The following is a 19,281-nucleotide window of genomic DNA, read 5'->3' on the forward strand; positions in this document are numbered from 1 at the left end:
GCTATGGCTGAGTGTGGTAGGGCATGTCTTTAATCCTAGCACTTGGGACACAGAGGCAGGCATATCTCACAGAGATGGAAGCCAGCCTGGTCTACAGAGTTCCAGGCCAGCTGGGCTACAGGGAGAACCTGTCTCCAAAATACAAAAGAGGGAGAGGAGAGGGTAGTGGAGAGATGGCTCAGCAGTTAAGTCCTCTTGCAGAGGGTTTGGTTTCCAGTACCCACATGGCACCTCATGGCCATCTGTAACTCCAGTTCCAAGGGATCTGATGCCCTTTTCTGGACTCCATAGGCACTGACACACACACAAATAAATAAATAATAATCATTAAGAAAAAAAGCATTGGCCATGGCCAAGCATGGTGGTAACATGACTTTAATCTCAGCACTGGGGAGGCAGAGGCAGGCAGATCTCTGTGAATTCAAAGCTAGCCTGGTTTACATAGGGGGTTCCCAGCCAGCCAAGACTACATAGTGAGACCTGTTTAAAAATAAAAGTTGTCAAGCTGCAGGGATATCTATCTACCTCAACCCGGGGACACTCTCTGCTCTTGGGGGCGTGTGAGGAGGTACCATAGCTCCTCATCAGGGAATGGATGAGTCCGGTTTGGGTTTACTCTTCAGGAACCTCATAGTCCTGCTTCCTAGTGGCCTCAGATTCAATGTCACACCCTTGGTCACCCTTGCTATATGTCCTCTGCAGACACACAGGTGCACTGTACCCAATCTGGCAATCCAACCTGCCCATGTGGATCCTGGAGAGAACAGATTCAGATTCCCAGCACTGACTTTTACTTTTTGCAAAAATAAAAAGAATCTGGCCTATGGGTTACCACTTCGCAACCAATTTAGGGATAATTTAGCTGTCTATTCCAACTGTCTTCACCCTGCTTTAAAAATTTCTATCAAACCTTAAGATGTGGAGACTGCAGTTCCACAAGCAAACAGGAGATGGCGATGCTAGCAAGAACTACCTCTGGCCAGGGCTGGTGTTACCTTCTAGAGAGGGGCACTAGGCATTTAGCTGTGTATTTCAGGGACTCCAAATGCATGCTTGGTGGGACCTGGAGCTGGGGCTGGGCTGTGGGGTGTCACCTACGATAGGAGGCCCATCTGACTGAAGTGTTTGTTTTATTTTATTTAAAAATTTTTATTTTTGCCTGGCATGATGGTGCACACCTTAATCCCAGCATTTGGGAGGCAGAGGCAGGTGGAGCTCTGTGAGTTCAAGGCCAGCCTAGTCTACATAGAAAGTTCCAGGCCATCTGTGGCTACAGGGAGACCCTGTCTCAAACAACAACAACAAAACAAAAACTCAGGTTCTCTGGAAGAGACTTACATGCTCTTAAACACTGAGTCATCACTCCATCACTTGTAGTTTTAATTGCTTGTATATGTGGTGTTCGTATGTGGTATGTACATGTGAGTAGAATTCCCATAGATACCAGAGAGGGTGTTGGATCCCCTGGAGTTGGAGTTTCAGGCAGTTGTGAACTGCCCTATGTGGGCACTGGGAACTGCACTCAAGTCCTCTGGAAGAGCAGGAAGTACTTTTAAACTTATTTTATTTATTTTATGTATTTATTACTTTTTTTTAAAGATAGGGTCTCCTTGAAGCCTCAACTGACTTGGAAGCCTGGCAAAAGTAACTCTTTTAGGCAGGCCTGGTGGCACATGCCTTTAGTCCCAACACTCAGGAGGCAGGGGCAGGTAAATCTTTGTGAGATCAAGGCCAGCCTGGTCTATATAATGTGTCCAGGCCAGCTGGGGATACAGGGAGACCCTGTCTCAAAAAGTCCAAAGAATAAAATTTTAAAAATTAACTCTTTTAAAGCACTTTGAGTACACATAAAAATTTTTGATTTATTTTTATTTTATACTATTTATTATTTTTTATGTGTATGAGTGTTTTGCCTGCACGTATATAAATATACCCATGTTATGCAATGCCTGCTGAAGTTAGAAGAGGGTATCAGATCCCCTGGGACTGGAGTTACAGACTATTGTTAGCTGCCATGTAGGTGCTGGGACTTGAGCCCGGGTCGTCTGTAAGAGCAGTCACTGCTCTTAACCTGATGAGCCATCTCTCTCTATCCCCTGATTTCTTTTTATTTTATTTTATGTGTATGAGCATTTTTGCCTGCATGTATGTAAGTGCACTTGTGTTGTGCAAAGTCCACAGAGGCCGTAAGAGGGCATTGGATCCCCTGGAGCTGGTGTTATAGACAGTTATTAGCTGTGTGGGTGCTGGGAATTGAACTCAGGACCTATGGAAGAGAAGCTAGTGCTCTTAAACACTGATCTCTCCAGCCCCACATAAATAAAAATTTCAAAATTTATTATTTTTATTTTTTGTGTATGAATGTATTGTCTGTATGTAAGTGAACCCGTGTCATGCAATACCCACAGAGGTCAGAAGAGGGCATCAGATCCCTTGGAATTGGAGTTATGGATCACTGTTAGCAACCAAATGGGTGGGAATCAAACCCCAGTCCCCTGCAAAAAAAAAAAAATTAGGGCTGAAGAGATGGCTCTGTGGTTAAGAACACTGGCTGCTCTCGAAGAGGACCCTGGTTTGGTTCCCAGTAACCACATGGAGGTAACTCCAGTTCCAGGGGATCTAAAGCCTATCTGAATACCTCCGAGAGTATTGCATGACATGAGTGCACTTACATACATGCAGGCAAAGCACTCATACAAATTCAAAAAAAAAAAAAGAAATTTAAAAAGAATAAAATTTTTGCCAGGCATGGTGGTGCACGCCTTTAATCCCAGCACTTGGGAGGCAGAGGCAGGTGGCTCTTTGTGAGTTCGAGGCCAGCCTGATCTACATAGTGAGTTCCAGGACAGCTGGGGCTACAAAGAGACCCCGGCTCAAAAAGACAAAAAAAAAAAAAAATTTTTTTTATAAAAGAAAAGAAAAAAGAGGCCAGGTGTGGGGGTGCATGTCTTTAATCCCAGCACATGGTAGGCTGAGGCAAGCAAATTTCTGTGAGATTGAGATCAGTTTGGTCTACATTGTAAGTTCTAGGCCAGTTGTGGCTACAAGAAGACACTGTCTCAAAAAAAAAAAAAGAAAAATTTTATTTTTAATCATGTGTATGTGTGTCTGGAGAAATATGGATAAGAGTGGTGTCTATGGAGGCCAGAGGTGTCAGATCCCCTGGAGCCGGAGTTACAGGGGATTGTGATCCACCTGACATGGGTGCTGGGAATTGAACTCCTGTCCTTGGGAAGAGTAGTAAGTACTCTCCACCACTGAGCCACTTCTCTAGCCCAAGATTTGTTTTTAAATTTTATTTTTTTTTGTATGTGAGTGTTTTGCCTGCATGTATATAAATGAACCTGAGTGGTATAATGCATGCGGAGGCCAGAAGTGGGCATCAGATCCCCTGGAACTGGAATTATGGATGGTTGTTAGCTGCCATGTGGGTGCTGGGAACTGAACGCAGGTTTTGTGCAAGAGCAGCCAGTGCTTTTAACTGCTGAGCCATCTCTCCAACCCCTCAAGTTTATCTTTATTGTTTGTGTGTGTTTGTGTGTGTGTGTGTGTGTGTGTGTGTGTGTCTGTGTGTCTGTGTGTCTGTGTGTCTGTATGCATGTAAAGGCACAAGAGTGCAGGTGCCCTAATGGACCAGAAGAGGGTGTCCAATCCCCTGGAGCTGGAATTACAGGCTATTATAAGCCACCTAGAGTGGATGCTGGGACCTGAACTGCCATCCTCTAAGAGCAAGTGTTCCTATCCATTGGTCTGCCTCTCCAGCTTCTAGTTGATTTTAAGAGCACAATGATTTACTTTGGGGCTGTTTTGTTAGTTCTTTGATCTTCCTATTAGAGATTCAGAGGGCAGCCCCTCCGGGGTCAGAAAGTCTTGGAGGACACTTTACATAAACATGTTTGAGTCTAAAGTCAGGGAGGCGAAGGGGTGACGACCCTGCTCCCACAGCCAGTTTCTAGGGGACCTCAAACAGCACATCAGAAGTTACCAGGCTATTGTACATTAAAATGCTAGGGGTATAATTCAGTGGTAGATCACTTTCCTAGTGTGCTAAAGGTCCTGGGTTCAAACTCCAGCATTGCAAAAGAAAAAATGAAAACAAAAAGCAAAGCAAAGCAAACCAAACCAAACCACCACAACAAAGCCCAAAAAGCAAAAACAAATGAGTTGTGCTTGGCAGTTAGGCCTGAAATCCCAGTACTTTGGAGGTGAGTGGCAATTAAAAGGATGTGAGGGACAGTCCTCCACTACAGAGGAACATCCAGGAGGCTGAGGTCACTTGGCAACATGGGGTATTAGAGAAAGCTCCCATTATGTGCTCCTGCTGTGCTCAACAGTACTGGGGATGGAGAACAGTTTTACAGAAGCTAAGCATGTGGTCAAGCTCTAAATTCCCCAGCCATTCACAGGGGATTTTAGAGTTGCTCTCCAGCCCCTCACTGGGGGATTCTAGGCCAATGGTCTACCTCTGAGTTACACCCCTAGCACCTAATACTGGTCTTTTTAAAACCAGCTGCACAGAAGCTGAAATCAGATGTGCTAATTTAGGGTAAAGTAATTTAACAGCTCTGAGTCACTCAGTCTTTACAGTCAGATTCCTGTGCCCTCTCTCTGCCTTCTCCTCTCTCTGAACCTCTTCCTTTCCCCTCCTGCCTCCCTTCCTGCCCGGGCCTTGGGACTCTAGACAGGAGGTAGCAAAGTGTCTTTCTTTTTATTCCTTGCTAACATCCCTAGACGTGGCTGTCCTCCATCCTTAGCCCATGTGGGGCTTAACTAGGGGCAGCTCCTGCTAGGTTAGTCTGGCCAGGCTGGGTGGCCAGGTCTGTCATTACCTGGTTCTGGCCTCAGAGAGGTGGATGATCCACCCATACATGCTGTCAGGAAGGACAGGGAAGGGCTGGGGATCCTCACTAAGCCTAGGTCAGGTTTCCGCTTTGTTTATTTGTTTATTTCTACTTTTTTTTTGCACACTTTGTGTGTGTGAGTGTGTTCACACAAAAAATGGGAGAGGTCAACCTTGGGTGTTATTTCTCAGGAATCTTCCATGTTGTTTTTTGAGACAGGGTCTCTCAGTGAGATTTGGGGCTTGCCTATTAGGTGAGGTTGGCTGGCTGGTGATCTTGGGATCTGCCTGTCTCCTCCTCCCCAGCGTTGGGATTACAAACACTTACTACCTTGCCTGGCTTTTTATGGGAGTTCTGGAGTTCAAACAGCCCTCTTTAAAAAAAAATTGGGGCTGGGCATGGTGGCCCACACCTTTAATCACAGCACTAAGAAGGCAGAGGCAGGTGGATCTTCATGAGATCAAGGCCAGTCTGGTCTACATAGGGAGTTCCAGGTCAGCTGGGACTACAGGGAGACCCTGTCTCAAAAACAAAAACAAAAACAAAAACAAAAACAAAAACAAAAAAACCCAAGGTAAATAAATAAGTAAATAATAATATTTTTTACTTTATGTGTATGAGTATTTTGCCTGCATGTATATAAGTGCATTATGTATGTGTAATGCCTGTGGAGGCCAGAAGAGGATATAGGATCCCCTCGAACTGGAGTTATAGACTGTTGTTAGCCTCCATGTGGGTGATGGAAACTGAACTTGTGTTCTCTGGAAGAGCAGCTAGTGCTCTTAACTACTGAACCATCTCTCAAGTCCAATTTTTGTTTTTGTCCTTTTGAGAGAGGGTCTCCCTGTAGCCCCAGCTGGCCTGGAACTCACAGAGATCCACCTGTCTCTGCCTCCCAAGTGCTGGGACTAAAGGCATGTGCCACCATGCCTGACTTTCAAGTCCACATTTAAAAAACAAACAAACCCTTATTTATACTTTTTTTTTTTTTTTACGTGTATGAGTATCTTGCCTGCATGTATGCAAGTATACCCTACATGCCGTGCCCAATAATGCCAGAAAAGGGAGCTGGATCTCCTAGAACCGGAGTTACAGACAGTTGTTAGTTGCTCAGTGGGTGCTGGGAACTGAACCTGGGTTCTCTGCAAGAGTAGCCAGTGCTCTAAACTGCTAAGCCATCTCTCCAGACCCACACTTTTTTTTTTTTTTTTAAATCAAGGTCTAACTATGTAGCCCAGGCTGGATCCTCTTGCCTCAGCCTCCCAATTAGGGGGTCTGTACTACCATGCTGGGCAGAATTCCACTTCTGAGTTTCTGCACTCTGAAGACTGTGTCTTTCTAGAGGCCAGGCAATCCTCACATCTCCCCCAATCCATCATCCAGAAGCATTTAAGGTGTTACCCAGGGCTAGCTCCCAAGGCCTTGGGCAGAGAGAGAGAGGATCACCCACTCATAGATGAGGAAGTCAGTTGATAGTTTATTTCTGTTTCCCAATGTCTTTTCTTGGTATTAGCAGAGCTTGGACTCCGTCCCGGGACAGTTGAAACATTTTATTAAGAAGACACCATGTCTTCCCTTTGATTCTAGTCCCCAGCCTAGGGCCCCAGTGTAGGAAGTGCTCAATCCACACTGGCTGTGTCTGGAAGGGATGGGCTGTTTCCTATAACCTTCCACGCACGTGACTCTCCTTCAAGAACATTCCATGAAGATAACTCTGAAGTGAGTTGGCAACAGACACTCAGAGAGGAAACGTGTTTGAGGATTTGTATATCCTTTCAAAAAATAGTTTCTTAGGAGAAAAAAAAAATCTGTACTGGGGCTGGAAAGATGTCTCAGTCAGAAAAGCTCCTGCCCAGCAAGTGTGAAAATCTGAGTTCAAATCTTCACCAGCACCCAGGTAAAAAGCCAGACTGGTAGACACAGGAAGGTCCTTATAGCTCTTTGACTGGCTACACTAGAAAAACAATTGAGATCCAGAAAATGAGAGACCCTGTCTTCAAAATAAGGTGGAGAGGGTTGGCAAGTTGGGAAAGGTATTTGCTGCCAAGCCTGACCATCTGAGTTCAATACCTAGAACCCACATGGTGGAAGGTAAGAATCAACTCCCGAAAGTTGTCCTCTAACCTCCACATGTACAAGGTGAAATACATACCTTGCATGTGTGTGTGTGTGTGTGTGTGTGTGTGTGTGTGTGCGTGTGTGTGTGCGTGTGTGTGTGTGTTAGTAAGAGGGTTGGAGAGATGGCTCAGCAGTTAAGAGCATTGGTTGCTCTTGCAGAGGACCTGGGTTCAGTTCCCAGGACTCACATGGCAGCTAGCAATTGTCCGTAACTCCAGTTCCAAGGGATTCAATGCCACCTTCTGGCCTCTATGAGCATGCATGCATGAGATGTGTTTACATACATACAAGGAAAACAGTCATTCACCTAAAAAAATGAGTAAATAAATAAAGAAGGCAGAGATGCCAGGCTTTTAGTTTGCTTTTAGGTACCTGGTGGGCCACATGAGGAGTGGGCACCTGAGGACAAGAGCATCTTCCTCAGCCTGTTCGTTTCTTTTTGTTTATGTTTGAGACGGCATCTCAGTACCTCGGGCTGGACTCGAACTTGCTATACAGCAGAGCGCGACCTTGGAAGATCCTGCCTCCTCCTCTCAAGTGCTGGGATTATAGGTGTGTGCCACCAAGCCTGACTCCAATTATATATATTTCTCTGTGGGAGTATTGTATGTGTTTGTGTGGGAACTGAAGGTGTGCATGCAGGTGGATATGTACATGTATTCATTTGCCTGTAGAAACCAGAGGTTAATGTCAGATGTCTTACTCAATCCCTCTTATATTTCTTAATTTTAAAATTGTTTTATATTATTCTTTTGTCTTTAAATTTTATTTATTTATTTTTATTTTATGTTGTATGAATGTTTTTCCTGCATGTTTGTGGAAACAAACTCCTGTTGTGGGATGCCTGTAGAGCCCAAAAGATGGCATCAAATCCCCTGGAACTGGAGTTATGGACAGTTGCTAGCCACTATGTATATGCTGGAAATTGAATCTGAGTCTTCTGGAAGGGCAGCTAGTGTGCTTAACTGCTGAACCTCTCTCCAGCCCCACATAAATAAAGCTTTAAAAATTATTATTTTTATTTTATGTGCATGAGTATATTGCCTGCATGTATGTAAGTGCACCCCTGTTGTGCGATGCCTGCAGAGGTCCTAAGAGGGTATCAGATCTCCTGGAACTGGACTTATGGACTGTTAGCTGCCACGTAGGTACCAAGAATCGAACCCCGGTTCTCTGCAAGAACAGCTAGTGCTCTACCACTGAGCCATACCCCCAGACTCTCACTGGGGGATTCTAGGAAAGCAAGTTACCTGAGAGCCACATTTCTAGACTCCCCCCCCGCCCCGCTTTTTTTTTTTTAACATTTGGAGAGACAGGTCTCTTTTACGTTACCCAGGCTGGCCTTGAACAACATACTATGTTGTCCCTGGTAGCCTAAACATCTTGATCCTCATACCTCAGTCTACGAAGTAGGTGAGGTTACAAGTGTGCATTACGAGATCCAGTTATGAATCACTACATGAACTAATCACGGACTTCTGCCCTCCTGGAACTTACTCGTTGGCAGATGAAGACAGACAGTAGGCCACTGACTGACAAGTGAATGAGGGAGTGGCATGGAGGTGTTATGTTTTCATTGATGGCCTGTGGCTCCTGTCCAGGGTCAAGCTCCTGATTTCTTTTCTTCAAAAGATTTATTTTGGCTGGGTATGGTGGTGCACAGTTTTAATCCCAGCACTTGGGAGGCAGAGGCAGGCAGATCTCTATGAGTTTGAGGCTAGCCTGGTCTACATAGTAAGTTCTAGGCCAGCTGGGGCTACAGGAAGACGCTTGTCTCAAAAAGTCCCAAAAAATAAAATTTATTTTGCAGGGCTTGGTGGTGAATGCCTGATAAGCCTCCCTGTGCTTATCAGACAAAGGCAGGCAGATCTCTGTGAGAACCAGCCCAGCCTAGTCTACATAATGAGTTCCTGGCCAGGTGGGGTTACAGGGACAACCTGTCATAAAATTTAAAAAAAAAAAAAGGGAGGGTGGGCTGGAAAGCTGGCTCAGCAGTTAGTTAAGAACACTGACTATTTTCGGAGAATTTGACCCGGATTCAGTTCCCAGCACCCACATGACATTAATAGAGCACCTGCCTAGAATTCCCCAGTGAGGGGCTGATCCCCCAGTGAGGGTCTGGGGGCATGGCTCAATGGTAGAGCTCTTGCTTAGAATCCCCTAGTGAGGGGCTGGGGGTGTGGTTCAGTGGTAGAGCTCCTGCCTAGAATTCAGAAGGTTTTGGGTTTCAGCACTGCAAAAATAAACAGGCCAAGCATAGTGGTGTAAGTCTTTAATCTCAGTACTTGCGGAGGCAGAGGCAGGGAGATTTCTGTGAGTTTGAGGTCATCCTGGGGAGCCAGGACTACATAGTGAGACCCTGTCTCAAAAAAGTAAAATGAAACACAAATAAATGAAGCAACTTGGGCTGTGGCACAGGCTGATGTTGCCTGTAGTGACACCTGCTGGTGGCAGCTCTCTAGCCCCGTGAGCCTCTGTACACTACTACTTCAGCTGGAGGGAAGCCTAGGATTGAGGGAAAGGGAGGGAGGGAGAGAGAGCAGGAGGAAGGTGGACCTGAGGTCTGGGGCAGAGTACTTGGAAACCCTTCAAACATCCCAACTCTGTGGGTTAAGCCCTGATATAAAAAGCACACTGAACAATTAAAAGAGTTCAAAAGTAACCACAAGCTTAGCTGGTCCTGGCCCTGCCCCACCTCCTGTCGACAGTGGCTAGGGCAGATCACAGTAGGGCCTTGCCTTTCTTTAGACTTAGGTTGAATCAGAGCTGTGAGTCAGCAGGGGACTGGAACAGCTAGCCTAGGCTGGACAGAATGAGGTACATGTGGAAAAAGGACTGAGAGGGCTTAGGCTGATGTCTCTTCTCACAAAAGCTTGTAAAGCACTTGCCTTACAAGCATGAGGACCTGAGTCTGGATCCCTAGCACCCACTTGTAATCCCAGAACCAGGGAGGCAAAGGCAGGGAGGTCCATGGGGTTCTGCTGGTTAGCCAGTCTAGCCAAATCTGAGTGTTCCAGGTAAAACGGAGAGACCCTATCTCAAAAAGCAAGGTGGAGGGGCTAGGGAGATGGTTCAGCAGGCAAAGGAGCTCGCAACCAAGTTCTATCCCTAGTACCCACATGATGGAAGGAGAATTGATGTCAGCAAGTTGTTCTCTGACCTCCACACGTGTGTGGCGCATTTGTGCCTACATAAATAAATAAATAAATAAATAAATAAATAAATAAATAAATAAATGAAATAAAAAAAAAAAAAAAAAAAACAAGATGGGGTTGGTGAAATGGCTCATTGGGTAGGAGTGCTTATTGCTTAAGCATGAGGGCTTGAGTTCCTATCCCAGCACCCATGTAAAAACAAAACACCACCACCAATGAAAAAGACAAAGTGGAGAGTGATAGATGAAGAAGCCATGGATGAATCTGGTTGATCAGGAGAAAGCACCAGGACACAGATAAAACTCCACTGAAATAGAGTTTATTAGCAAAGGAACACCTGGGACAGATTCCCTTCTGGGCAGGGGAAATGTCTGCCCCCTGATTGTGAGCTGGGATCTTTTTATAGGGGGAGGCTTCTGGGGGGTGCAGAAGGTGGGAAATTTTATATATATTTGTTGTTGTTGTAGTATTTTTTTGGTCTTTTTGAGACAGGGTCTCCCTGTAGCCCCAGCTGTCCTGGAACTCACTATGCAGACCAGGCTGGCCTTGAACTCAGAGATCCACTTGCCTCTGCCTCTGAGTGCTGGGATTAAAGGCGTGTGCCACCATTCCCGGAAATTATATTCTTTAAAGGTTGGGGGGATGGGAGAGCGGGACTGTTAAAACCTGGCCCCTTTAGAGATCAAAGAGGAAGCCTGCTCTGTTGGCCAAACTGTGGAGAAAAGTCTGCTTTTGACTTCAAAGCCCAAGGTGCTTTTTTCAGGGGCTTGTGGAAACCTGTGGCCTCTTGGTGAGGGGGTGGGGCTATCTGAAAGCTAACAGCTATTGAGGAAGACACTTGAGGTTGACATCTGGCCTTCACACATATGCACACAAACACACATGAACACACACACACAAACCAAAAGAACCAAGATTTGACAGCTGGACTTCTTGGGCACTAGGAAGGATCTGTGGGTGGCAGGTGAGAGTGTTATCAGTGCTAGGGTGATGCTATGCCTTGGAACTTGGAATGGGAGGGAGGCCAGGCTGGGACACTGCACCTGTAAACAGGGAGGAGTAATATGACCTTTGAGTCACTTGGTACTGTAACCAGAAAGAGTTATGATTCCCTGGACTCCTCGGGTTTTGTCCTTGTCATATCTGACTCACTGGCTGCTTACCAAGGAGTCCCGTGGTCAGTCTGCTGGTTTCTTTCCGTGTGTCACAGGGGCAGACAGCTTCTCTGTAAATTAACGTCATCAGGTGTGCAACCTGTCCAGGCTCTTGATCCCATTAGCCTCCTATCATGGAAGGCACCCCATAACCTGCCCACACCCCTACTACCCCCAATGAAGACTGGCCTGACTTGACTTAGGAGGAGGGTTAAGGAGCTGATTTGTGAGTCTGGGTGGTCTGGGTTGGAGACACCCTCTCTCCTCACCAGTGAAACCCTGTTGGAGGTTCCATTACTCTTCTACGGCAAAAACAGTTCTTTGATGAACCTGGCCAGGGCATACTGCTGTTGAAAGGCCTTACAGGCATGGCCTGGTATCAGAAGCCTGTCAACCCAACTACTTGGAAGGCTGAAGCAGGTGAATTCGAAATTAGTTCTAAGCCTAAATTATAGAGTGACATCAAGATTAGCCTGGGCAACATAGTGAAACCCTGTCTCAAAATAGAAAGTGAAAGGAGGGCTGGGGTGTGGCTCAGTGGTAGAGAACCTGCCTAGAATCCCCCAGTGAGGGGCTGGGGTGTGGCTCAGTGGTAGAGACCCAGTGAGGAGCTGGATGTATGGCTCAGTGGTGGTAGAGCACCTGCCTAGAATCCCCCAGTGAGGGGGTGGGGTGTGGCTCAGTGGTAGAGCACTTGCCTAGATGCCCCCCCCCCCAGTGAGGGGCTGGGGTGTGGCTCAGTGGTAGAACACTTGGTTAGAATCCCCCAGGGAAGGGTTAGAAGTGTGGCTCAGTGGTAGAGCACTTGCCTAGATGCCCCCCCCCCCAGTGAGGGGCTGGGGTGCGGCTCAGTGGTAGAGCACCTGTCTAGGCTATACAAGGCCCTTGGCTAAATACTCAACACCGCGCTTGTGCATACAGAAATACACTGACACAACACACACAGACACACACACAGGTACACATAGACACACATACAAACAGAGCCCTATAGTTGTACATGAGCCTGTACAAATTCTCAGCATCCCACCTGGCTGCCAGAGCCTCTTCCCTCAGTGTCAGCACTGAGAAGTCCTGACTGTACAGGAGGACCACTCCCTCCCACTCCCTACCTCCTCTTCACAGTAATTCATTTCAGGGTGGCCAGATCTCCTAAGGTTATTTGTCCACTTTGGTTTTAAGGGACAGCCCTTCAGCACCCCCCACAGCCATGGGGACCATGAATCCCTTCTAATCTGATGGAGGAGTTCTTCTGCCCAGCCCTGTAGCCTCCCGAGCCATAGCAGCCTCCAAGGCAGCAAACCTCTCTGAGAACCTGCTGGGTACAGGCTGGTTACTGGGCTAGCTGCCTTCCTATAAGAGGAAATGGCTTCACCTCCCCACCGAACCTCCAGGTGTGATGAGAAAGCTGAGCTTATGGGAGCTGATGTGATATCCCTGGGCCATTGTAATAGTGGCTGGTCCAAGATGCATACCCAGCCTGATGCTTGAACCCACCTAGTGTTTTCTGTTCCCCATATGTCTTCTTTCTTTTCCTTTATTCCATCCTTTTTTTCTTCCCTCCTCCCCCCCTTATCTCTCTCTGCCCCCCCTCCATTTTTCCCTCCCTCCCTTTCTTTCTTCCTTCCTCCCCCCTGTCTCTCTGTCTTCCTCTGTGTCTGTCTTTGTCTGTCTCTGTCTATCTTTCTCTGGGTTTTATATTTAGCCACAGGGTCTCACTATGCATCCCAGGCTGACTTCAAGTTCTGTCATCTTGCCTCATCTTTCCAAGTGCTGGGATCACAGCCTTGTACCACCAGGTAGCTCATATGCTGACCTACATATGAAAGGGAGCACTGAGCACCTACCCTGGGCATAACTTTGAGAAGGGACTCAAACCAGTTTCTCCCCACCCCCCAATCTAAATAGTTCTGTGTATTGGGAAGCCCAGTTCTAGAAGAACTCTGGAGAGGGTACTATGAACCCTGCCTGGTTGCAGAGTGGGCTGCCTAGAGGAGGCGGCAGGTTTGAGAGGACACATCGAGGGTGAGAAGAAAGTTAGAGGCCCAAGAAGAAGAGAGATTTCTGAAAAAAGAGCAGAGCCAAAGACAAGAGCGACCAGAAAAGAGGGGCTTGGAGCTGGGCAGGCAGAGCTGCTGGAGCCCAGAATGTGAGCAGGGCCCAGCCCCAAGGGCATATGGGGATGCAGACTAGCAGGGTGGGTGCTTTCTGTTTTTAATTCCTTTACCATACTGGGGGATTTGAATCTAGGGCCTTGTTCATGCTGGCAATTTCTCTATCGCTGAGCCACACTCCAGCCCCTCACTGGGGGATTCTAGGCAGGTGTTCTACCACTGAGCCCACACCTCAGCCCCTCACTGGGGGATTCTAGACCAATGCTCTACCTCTGAGTTATACTCCTAGCACCTAATACTGGGCCTTTTAAAACCAGCTGCACAGAAGCTGAAATCAGATGTGCTAATTTAGGGAAAGTAATTGAACAGCTGTCCTCTGAGTCACTCAGTCTTTACAGCCAGATTCCTGTCCCCTTTCTCTGGCTTTTCCTCTCCCTGAATCTCCTCCTTTCCCTTCCTTCCTTCCCTCTTGCCTGGGCCTTGGGAGTCCAGTTAGGACATAGCAAAGGGTTTTTCTTTTTATTCCTTTTATTCCAGACATGACTGTCCTCTACTCTTAGCCCATATGGGGCTCAGCTAGGGGCAGCTCCTGCTAGGCTAGTCTGACCAGGCTGGGTGGCCAGGCCTCTCATTACCTGGTTCTAGCCTCTGGGGGGTGGGGGAGGTGGGGGGTGGATGGTCTAACCATGCATGCTGTCAGGAAGGATAGGGGAGGGCTGGAGATCCCCACTCAGCCTAGGCCAGGTGTCTACTTATTTTTACTTTTTCTTGGGGTGTGTGTGTGTGTTTGCATGCAGGGCAAACTTGGGTGTCCTTTTTCAGGAACCCTCCACGTTGTTTTTTGAGACAGGGTCTGTCAGTGAGATTTGGGGCTTTCCTATTAGGTGAGGCTGGTTGGCTAGTGATCTCTAGGGATCTGCTTGTTTCCTCCTCTCCAGTGTTTGGATTACAAACACACACCATCATACCTGCATTTTTATGCGAGTTCTGGGGTTCAAACTCAGCCTTCCTTTAAATATATATATATATATATATATTTTTTTTTTTTGCCAGGTATGGTGGCACACACCTTTAATCCCAGCACTTGGGAGGCAGAGGCAGGTGGATCTCTGTGAGTTCAAGGTCAGCCTGGTCTACATAGGGAGTTCTAGGCCAGCTGGGGCTATGAGGAGACCCTGTCTCAAAAAAAAAAAAAAGATAAATAATATATTTTTTTTAATTTTAGGTGTATGAGTGTTTTGCCTGCATGTATGTAAGTGTACCATGTGTGTTCAATGCCTGTGGAGGCCAGAAGAGGGAATCAGATCCCCAGAACTGGAGTTAAAGACTTTTGTTAACCTCCATGTGGGTGATCAGGATTGAACTCTTGTTCTCTGGAGGAGCAACCAGTGCTCTTAACCAATGAGCCATCTCTCCAGCCCAGATTTCCCCTTTACCCAGTGAGCTACTCTTTCTACTCTTTATTCAGAGACAGTTTCAGTGTGTTACCTAGGCTGGATTTGAGTACCCTCTGTAGCCTAAGACTTGTTTTTAAGACTTACTGATTTAGGATGAGTATGGGGGTGCACACCTTTAATCTCAGCACTCTGGAGGCAGAGGACAATGGATTTCTGTGAGTTCCAGGTCAGTTTGGTCTATTGAGCAAGTTCTGGGCCAGTCAGAGTGGCACAATAAGACCCTGTCTCAAAAAAAAAGTATTTAATTTTATGTGTGTGTGCCTGAGTCTCTGGATGTGTACCATGTTTGCAGTGGCCCAAGGAAATCAAAAGAGGCATCAAATCCTCTGGAGCTGAAGATACAGGTGGTTGTGAGCCACACATGTGGGTGTTGGGAACTGAATCCAGGTCATTTGCAAGAGCAATAGGTGCTCCTAACCGCTGAGCCTGACTTTCATTTTATTTATTTTTTACTTATTTATTTTTAAATTAATTAATTCATTTTTATTTTATGTGTATGAGTGTTATCCATGCAAGTGCATCCGTGTCATGCAATGCCTGAGGAGGATAGAAGAGACTGTCGAATCCCCTGGAACTGGAGTTACAGACAGTTGTTAGGTGCCATGTGGGTCCTGGGATTATAACCTGGGTCTTCTGCAAGAACACACACATTCTCTCTCTCTCTCTCGCTATATATATATATACACATACATATATATGTGTATGTATATGTATATGTATATGTATATGTATATGTATATGTATATCTTTGGGGACTGGAGCTCTAAACTGCTGAGCCATTTCTCCAGCCCCAGGTTTTTTTTTTTTTTTTTTTTTGTAATTTTGAGTCAGGGTTTCCCTGTAGCCTCAGCTGTCCTGGAACTCACTATGTAGACCAGGCTGGCCTTGAACGCACAGAGATCTGCCTGCCTCTATCTCCCGAGTGCTGGGACTAAAGGCATGCGCCACCACGCCTGGCAATTTTTTTTTTTTTAAATCAAGATCTAGCTATGTAGCCCAGACTGGATCCTCTTGCCTCAGCCTCTCAATTACGGGGTCTGCACCACCACGCTGGGTAGAATTCCACTTCTGAGTTTCTGTGCTCTGAGAACTATGTCCTTTCTAGAGTCTAGGCAATCCCCACACACCTCAGTTCATCATCCAGAAGCATCTAAGGGGTTACCCAGGTCTAGTGACAGAGAGAGAGAAAGAGAGGGATCACCCACTCACAGATGAGGAAATCAGTTGAGAGTTTATTTCTGTTTCCCAATGGCCTTTCTTGGTACTGGCAGAGCTTGGACTCCGTCCCGGGACAGTTGAAACATTTTATTAAGAAGACACCGTGTCTTCCCTTAGATTCTGAAAATCCCCAGCCTAGGGCCCCAGTGCAGGAAGTGCTCAGTGGCTGTGTCTGGAAGGGATGGGCTGTTTTCTATAACTTTCCACGCACGTGACTCTCCTTCAAGACCATTCCATGAAGATAACTCTGAAGTGAGCTGGCAACAGACACTCACAGAGGAAATGTGTTTGAGGATTTATGTATCCTTTCGAAGAATAGTTACTTAGAAAAAAATTCTGTAACTGGGGCTGGAGAGATGTCTCAGTCAGAAAAGTGCCAGCAAATGTGAAGATCTGAGTTCAGATTCTTACCAGCACTCAGGTAAAAAGCCGGATTGGTGGACACAGGAAGATAGATCCCATAGCTCTTTGACTAGCTACCCTAGTCAAATCATTGAGTTCCAGGTTTAATGAGAGACTCTGTCTTCAGAAATAAGGTGGAGGGGCTGGAGAGATGGCTCAGTAGTTAAGAGCACTGGCTGCTCTTACAGAGGACCCAAGTTCAGTTTCCAGTACCCACATGGTAGCTGACAACCATCTGTAACTCCAGTTTCAGGGGATCTGATGCTCTCTTCTGGCCTCTATGCGCATGTATACATGTGATATATTTACATATATACAAGGAAAACACTCATTCACATAAAAAAATAATTTAAAAAAAAAGAAGGTAGAGATGCCAGGCTTTCAGTTTGCTTTTAGGTACTTGGTGGGCTATTTAAGGAATGAGCACCTTGGGGGCAAATGCATTTTCTTCTTTCTGTTTGTTTTTGTTTTCCTTTGAGGCAGAGTCTCATACCTCAGGCTGGACTCAAACTTGCTGTAGAGCAGAGCATGACCTTGAACTCTTGATCTTGCTTCCTCCTCTCAAGGATTATAGGTGTGTGCCCTCAAGCCTGGCTCCAATTATACATATTTCTGCGTAGGGATATTGTATATGTTTCTGTGGGAACTGAAGGTGGGTGTGCAGGTGGATTTGTACGTGTATTTGCTTGCATGTAGAAGCCGGAGGTTGATGTCAGATGTCTTCCTTGAATTCTCTTATATTTTTCAATTTTAATGTTACTTTTTGTTTTGTTTTTAAATTTTATTTTTATTTTTATGTGTATGAATGCTTTTCCTGCATGTTTGTAAGTGTACTCCTGTTGTCCGATACCTGCAGAGGCCTGAAGACAGCATCAAATCCCCTGGAACTGGAGTTATAGATGGTTGTTATCTGCCATGAGGGTGCTTCCATGGGGTCTCATTATGGCATCTTGGCTGGCCTGGAACTTACTACGTAAACCTGGCTGGCCTGGAACTCATGGACATCATCTGCTTCTGCCTTTCAAGTATTGGGATTAACAGCATGAAGGACCAAGCCTGGCTTATTTATTTGTATTTTATTTATTTTGTGTGTATGAGTGTTTTGCTTGTCTGTATGTAAGTTGCCTGCCTTCATTTTGATTCTGTCTCCTTGACTTGGGTCAGCTTCTACCTCTGCATGTAGGCATGTCAATCATTGGAGGAGTGTCTATTGATGGATACCAGACCTATCTCATTGCCCTTCAAGGCAGAAACACAGAGATAATGGTAACTGAGGCATCCTGCTATCAGCCTTTACAATACCTGAATTTTTCCAGTCCTTTTCCAAAACCTGCGGTCACCTTGGATCACAGGACAGATCCACTCCCTGATGGGGCAGAAGCAATCTCCTCAGAAGCAGTTTGTGGGGTGTTGAGATGACTCAGCAGATAGAAGAGCTTTTTGTCAAGTTTGAGGATCCCTGGGAGCCACATGGTGAAAGGAGAGAACGACATCAGCAAGTTGTCCTCTGACCTCCACATGAGGGCTGTGTGGCCACACCTGTGTGACCCCTAGCCAATAAAAGAAATACATGTAAAAAAAGAAGCTGCTTGTCCCATCAAGTAAGAAGGCCTTTTCTGGAAGTCTTTTCAGAACCAGAGCTGAAACAAATGATCAACCCTACCCCATCTTGACCAGGACTGCTTCATTATGCAGAGCTCCCACCCCTGCCCCAAATCTTCCTCTATTTGAACCTAAAGCTGAGGTCACTGCCCCAAAGATGGACTTAGGGCCACTGGATCCCTTTGTCCTTCACAATGTAGCCACAGTGATTAAATCTCCTCTCTACTTACTCAATATGTAGCCTAGGCTGGCCTCGATCACATGAAGATTAGCCTGTCTCTGCCTCCCAAATGCTGGGATTAAAGGTATGTGCCACCAGGCCTGGCTCATTAATTGGTGTATTAGTGTATATAGCCTAGGCTAGCCTGTTGCCTAGCTCTTGGAACCAAGGCTTTTGTACTAAAATCCCCTTAGCACTCCCTCCCTCCTCCTCTTGGTCCTGAGTTTTTCAGGCTCAGCTCTATACCTGTCACCTCTGCTTGGATAGGGACATTTGGTAATGTTCCTGCTCAGGGACAGGAATAGAGGTAGGGTGTTGTCCTTGATTAAAAACTGGCTTGGAAGCTGGGTGTGGTGGCGCACGCCTTTACCAGCACTTGGGAGGCAGAGGCAGGCGGATCTCTAAGTTCAAGGCCAGCCTGGTCTACATAGTGAGTTCCAGGACAGCTGGAACTACAGGGGGACCCTGTCTCAAAAAGACCCCCAAAACAAAAAAACTGGCTTGGATAATATGTGTCTATCAGTACAGACATTATAGTATGTATTATAAGAAGACAGTACATGTATAACCATCCTGGGGCAGGGTCCCAGGGATCGAACTCAGATCCTCAGGCTTAAAGGCAAGCATCTTTGCCCATTGGGCTACCCTGCCAACTCAGGAATGAAAATGCAAACGATACATATATTCGATTGATTTGTATTTTATAACACATAAAATCCCAGCACTGGGGAGGCAGAGGCAGGCAGACTCTCTGAGTTCCAGGTCAGCCTGGTCTACAGAGGGAGTTATAGGCCAGCCAGGGTTACACAGGGAGACCTTGTCTCAAAAAAACTTGCTGGAAAATGATTGAGGAAGATAAGGGATATTGGCCTGTAGTGTCTGTCTGTCTGTCTCTCTCTCTCTCTCTGTTAATTCTACATTCCATTGGCTATAAATAAATTTCACATACATGCCAAGGCTTTGCTCCAAGAGTTCCTCTCAGATTTGGGACAGGGGTAGG

The sequence above is a fragment of the Nannospalax galili genome, unplaced genomic scaffold, assembly GCF_000622305.1.
Source record: "Nannospalax galili isolate Female #2095 unplaced genomic scaffold, S.galili_v1.0 scaffold644, whole genome shotgun sequence".
NCBI classification, from domain to species: domain Eukaryota; kingdom Metazoa; phylum Chordata; class Mammalia; order Rodentia; family Spalacidae; genus Nannospalax; species Nannospalax galili.